A 5920-nucleotide genomic window follows, 5' to 3' on the forward strand; every position below is an offset into this window, starting at 1 on the left:
TGTTGCTGCTCCTCTGCACTCTCTCACATCTTCCAAGACCCAGTTCCAGTGGAATCCTCAGGCCGAAGCCACCTTCCAGCGCCTCAAAACATTGTTCACCAACGCTCCTGTTCTGACCATCCCAGATCCCCAGAGACAGTTCATTGTGGAAGTGGATGCCTCCAACGAGGGGATTGGGGCGGTACTTTCCCAGAGAGCGGAGAAGGACAACCGGATTCATCCCTGCGCCTACCTGTCACGTAAGTTGACCCCAGCAGAAAAGAATTATGATGTCGGAAACAAAGAACTGCTGGCGGTCAGAGCCGCATTGGGGGAGTGGAGGCACTGGCTGGAGGGGGCCGAGCAGCCTTTTCTGGTATGGACAGATCACAAGAACCTGGAATACATCCGTAAAGCCAAGAGACTCAACTCGCGTCAGGCCAGATGGACTCTGTTTTTTAGTAGGTTCAACTTTTCTCTGTCTTACAGGCCCGGTTCCCAGAACACAAAACCAGACGCCCTGTCCCGACTTTATGACCCTGAACCTGATACCAGAGAACCCGAACCCATCCTGCCACTTAACCGTGTGGTAGGAGCGGTGTCTTGGCAGATCGAAACAGATGTGAAGCAGGCTAATGATGAGACTCCAGCACCGAGTGGCTGTCCTACTAACTGTTTGTTTGTTCCTGTGACATTGCGCCCCCAGGTAATCCACTGGGCTCACACGTCCCTGCTCACATGCCATCCAGGTGCCAAGAGAACTGTTTTTGTGGTTAAACAGCGTTTTTGGTGGCCTTCACTTGAGAAGGATGTAGCTGAATATGTGGCCGCCTGCCCTGTCTGTGCAAGGAGCAAGCCCTCCAGACAAGCCCAAGCGGGCCTGCTGCACCCACTTTCAGTCCCTCAGAGGCCCTGGTCCCACATCTCCATTGACTTTGTTACTGGGTTGCCGGCCTCCAAAGGTAACACAACTGTCCTGACGGTGGTAGACCGATTTTCAAAGATGGTACATTTTATCGCTGTGGCCAAGCTCCCTCTGCCAAAGAGACGGCAGAGGTAATGATGTCTCACGTTTTCCGTATCCATGGTTTCCCTACAGACATTGTCTCGGACCGAGGCCCTCAGTTTGTGTCCAAGTTTTGGAGTGAGTTTTGTTCCCTCATAGGTGCCACCGTCAGCCTGTCATCTGGTTACCATCCGCAATCCAATCGCCAGACTGAGTGGATGAACCAGGAGCTCGAGACCTGCTTGCGCTGTCTGATCGCGCAGAACCAGACCACCTGGAGCGACCATCTCATCTGGGTCGAGTACGCACGCAACACGCTTCCTACGGCTGCCACGGGGCTCACACCCTTCCAGTGTGCCTACGGCTACCAGCCCCCCTTGTTCTCGGCTTATGAGGGTGAGGTGACGGTGTCTTCTGCCCACGCCATGATCCGACGCTGTCGCCGAATCTGGGACGGAGCTCGGAGGGTTCTACTCCGGGGTCAGTCCCGGATGAAAGCGGCAGCCGACCGCCACCGCAGATCCGCTCCGCATTATCGCCCAGGCCAGAAGGTATGGCTGTCTACAAAGGACTTGCCACTTCACGTCCACGCCAGAAAGCTGGCTCCAAGGTTCGTGGGTCCATTTCCCATTTCGAAAGTCATTAACCCTGTTTCGGTCCGTCTACAACTCCCCAGGTCATTAAGAGTTCACCCTACATTCCACGTCAGCAAAATAAAACCGGTCAAGGAAAGTGCACTCGTGCCCGCCTCCAAGCCCCCTCCACCCCCCCCCCCCCCCCCCGGCTCGTCGACGGTGGTCCGGTCTACACAGTTAAGGCACTTCTTGCAGTCCGCAAGAAAGGTCGCGGTCGCCAGTTTCTGGTCGACTGGGAAGGCTACGGTCCTGAGGAGAGGTGCTGGATTCCTGCCAGCTTCATTTTGGACAAGACTTTGATCAAGGACTTTGACATGACTCATCCTGACCAGCCTGGACCGTCAGGAGTCGGTCCTAAAGAGGGGGGTACTGTAATGTCCCGTCATATCTGTTAGTCTTGTGTCATGTTCTGTGTTTAGATTCTCATTTCAGGTCCCTTGACTTCCTGCCATTGTAATTGTCAGCCCCGCCTTGATTGTTTCCACCTGTGTGCCCTTACCTCATGTATATATAGTCCACGCCTCCCTTTGTCCTGTGCCAGTTCGTATTGTGATTTATGTGCTCTGATTCATGTGCTCTCGGTCGTAGTATATCTAGTAAGTAATTTTTGTAACTAATGTTTTTGTAGCTGAGTAAGTTTAGAGTTTTTGGTTCGAATCGCAGTGTTCTTTAATGTGAAAATTAAAGAACGCCTTTATTTTCTCCAAATTGACATGTGTGTGAGTCGTGCGTTTGAGCCCAGTCCCTGTGTGCCCCAGAGCATAACAGAAACGTTGCCTGTTCATACCCTCCCCTGACCCACTGAGTTCATAATCACGATCATACTTTATTAGCCAAGAGTGTTTTGCAACATACGAGGATCTTCATTTGCCGTACAGTCATACCAATAAAAAGCAACAGAACACACGAAACACATTTTAACATGAACATCCACCACAGTGACTCCTCCACATTCCTCACTGTGATGGAAGGCGAAAAAAAGTTCAATCTCTCCCTTCTTTGTTCTCCCGCGGTCGGGGGCTCTAACCTTCCGTTGACGGAACGATCTTGACTCCTGTAGCCGACGGCAGGCCTTCCTCGTCGGGGCGATCAAGCTCCTGCATCGGGGGTGAATCTCAGCTCCCCCACGCCGGGCGATCTACCCCGGGTCAGGGCCAGTCGAACGTTGTGCGGCTTTTGGAGCTTCCCGACGTCGGTCACAACCCAAGACTGCGAGCTCCTCGATGGCGAAGTCCGCAGGCCGTGGTTGGAGCGTCGATCCCAGGCAAGGGATTACACGCTCTGATGGTAAGTCCACGCCCCGGGGTGAGGCTCAAAGTCAGTCTCGAGCAAGGCCGCCAGCTCCGCGATGTTAGGCCGCAGAGCGACCAGAGATACCATCCGGAAAACAATCGCATCTCCGGCAAGGTAAGAGATTGAAAAAGAGTTTCCCCTGACCCCCTCCCCCATCCCCCACATAAAACAAACCAGAGAACATTAACACAAACTTTTGAAACACACTAAAGTTTCTTCAGCACTTTGCGGTTTGCCATGCCATAGTGATCTTGATTGAGTCTGGCATTGACAGTAATCAGTGGAGAACAAGAGAGACTGTGTGATCTCTGCAAACGATCTCTGTATCTACAAGGGTTGTGCTATTTATGGAGTTCCACGATGCCCTAAGTTGACCAATGTTGGATGCTTCAGGAGTGACTAGCATTGCTATGTGGAGGCAACTCTGTGCTTCAGCCCGTGCTGGGAGCACTGTCACAGGAGTTATTATTAATGTTATTCATATTATTATTAGGGTGGCACGGTGGCGCAGCGGTAGAGTTGCTGCCTCACAGCGCCAGAGGCCCGGGTTCGATCCTGACCACTGGTGCTGCCTGTAATGAGCTCATACGTTCTCCCTGTGACTGTGTGGGTTTTCCCGGGTGCTCTGGTTTCCTTCCACACTCCAAAGACGTGCAGGTTTGTAGTGTGTAGGGAAGTGCTGGTGTTTGGGGATCGCTGATCGGCGTGGAGTCGGTGGACCGAAGGGTCTGTTTCCGCACTGCATCCCTAAACTAAACTAAACTAAACTAAACTAAACTAAACTAGTAGTTTACTATTGACACGTGTACCGAGCTACAGTGAAAGGCTTTGTTCTGCATCAGGTCAGGCAACGTATAGTAGATGCGATCAGGCAAAACTCAGGTACAATAGATAGAGTTAAGGGAAAGATATAGAGTGCAGAATGAAGTTCAGACTTCACTATTGAGATACAGTGCGGAAACAGGCCATTCGGCCCACTGAGTCCATGCTAACCAGCGATCGCCCTGTACACTAGTTATATCCCACACACTGGGGACAATTTACAATTTATAGAAGGCGATTAACCTACAAACCTGCACGTCTTTGGAGTGTGGGAGGAAACCGGAGCACCCGGACGAAACCCACACGGTCATGGGGAGAACGTACAAACTCCGTACAGACAGCACCCGAGGTCGGGATGGAACCCGGGTCTCCGGCGCTGTGAGGCAGCAACTCTACCGCTGCGCCACCATGCCGCCCTAATTCTCAGTGTTGTGTATCAGCGGCAGAGGCTGATGGTGGTTGTGGGCCAACTAGTGACAGGCTGCACGGCTTTGCCTTGAGGGAGACAGCACAGACTGAGAGCAGTTTCCTGGAGGCAACCCAGAAAACATCAGCACAAAGGGAATAGCGCCGTGACTGCTGAGGTAGCAGCGAGAGAATGGTGCTGTCTGCTGTGTCCAGACAGAGAGAGAGAAGCAACTTTTGGACTTTAGAGACACAGCGTGGAAACAGGCCCTTCAGCCCACTGAGTCCGCGCCGACCAGTGATCACCCCGTACACTAGCACTATGTTACACACACGAGGGACAATTTATATTTATATCAAGCCAATTAACCCGCAAACCTGTACGTCGTTGGAAGGTGAAAGGAATTCGAAGCCCCCCCAGAGAAAACTCATGCAGGTCACGTCGAGAACGTACAATACAGTCTGAAGAAGGGTCTCAACCCGAAACGTCACCCAAGTCAAGTCAAGTCATGTTTATCATAAGAAAATAACTGCAGATGCTGGTACAAATCGAAGGTATTTATTCACAAAATGCTGGAGTAACTCAGCAGGTCAGGCAGCATCTCGGAAGAGAAGGAATGGGTGACGTTTCGACCCGAAACGTCACCCATTCCTTCTCTCCCGAGATGCTGCCTGACCTGCTGAGTTACTCCAGCATTTTGTGAATAAGTCAAGTTTATTTGTCACATACACATACACGATGTGCAGCGAAATGAAAGTGGCAATGCCTGCGGATTGTGCACACAAAAAATGACAGTTACAGCATATAAATTAAAGTTAATGCAGAAAAATTTAGTCCCTGGGGTTATAAAAGTTGACAGTCCTGATGGCCTGTGGGAAGAAACTCCGTCTCATCCTCTCCGTTTCCACAGCGTGACAGCGGAGGCGTTTGCCTGACCGTAGCAGCTGGAACAGTCCGTTACTGGGGTGGTAGGGGTCCCTCATGATCTTGCTTGCTCTGGATCTGCACCTCCTGATGTATAGGTCCTGCAGGGGGGTGAGTGTAGTTCCCATGGTGCGTTCTGCCGAACGCACTACTCTCTGCAGGGCCATCCTGTCCTGGGCAGAGCTGTTCCCAAACCAGACTGTAATGTTGCCGGAGAGGATGCTCTCTACAGCCCCAGAGTAGAAGCATTGAAGGATCCTCAGAGACGCTCTGAATTTCCTCAGTTGTCTAAGGTGGTAAAGGCGCTGCTTTGCCTTACCCACCAGTGCGGCAATGTGCGTTGTCCATTCCTTCTCTCCTGAGATGCTGCCTGACCCGCTGAGTTACTCCAGCATTTTGTGAAATAAATACCTTCGAGAACATGCAAACTCCATGCAGGCAGCACCCATAGTCAGGATTGAACCGGGGTCTCTGGCGCTGTGAGGCAGCAACTCTACCGCTGTGCCACAAGTCATATAACATAGAAACAGGAAGTTTATCCCAACTCGCCCATTCTGACCAGGATGCCCTGTCTAAGCTAGTCCCATTTACCCGTTGAGTTTGGAGATACAGCGTGGAAACAGGCCCTTTGGCCCACTGGGGCGATCACTCATACACTAGTTCTACTCTACACACACTTGGGACAATTTACAGAAGCAAATCAACCTACAAACCTGCACGTCATTGGAGTTTGGGAGGAAACCGGAGCACCCGGAGAAAACCCACGCGGTCACGGGGAGAACGTACAAACTCTGCACCGACAGCACCGTAGTCAGGATCGCACCCGGGTCTCTGGCGCTGTGAGGCAGCAACTCT

The sequence above is a fragment of the Rhinoraja longicauda genome, chromosome 4 (genome assembly GCF_053455715.1).
Source record: "Rhinoraja longicauda isolate Sanriku21f chromosome 4, sRhiLon1.1, whole genome shotgun sequence".
NCBI lineage: Eukaryota > Metazoa > Chordata > Chondrichthyes > Rajiformes > Arhynchobatidae > Rhinoraja > Rhinoraja longicauda.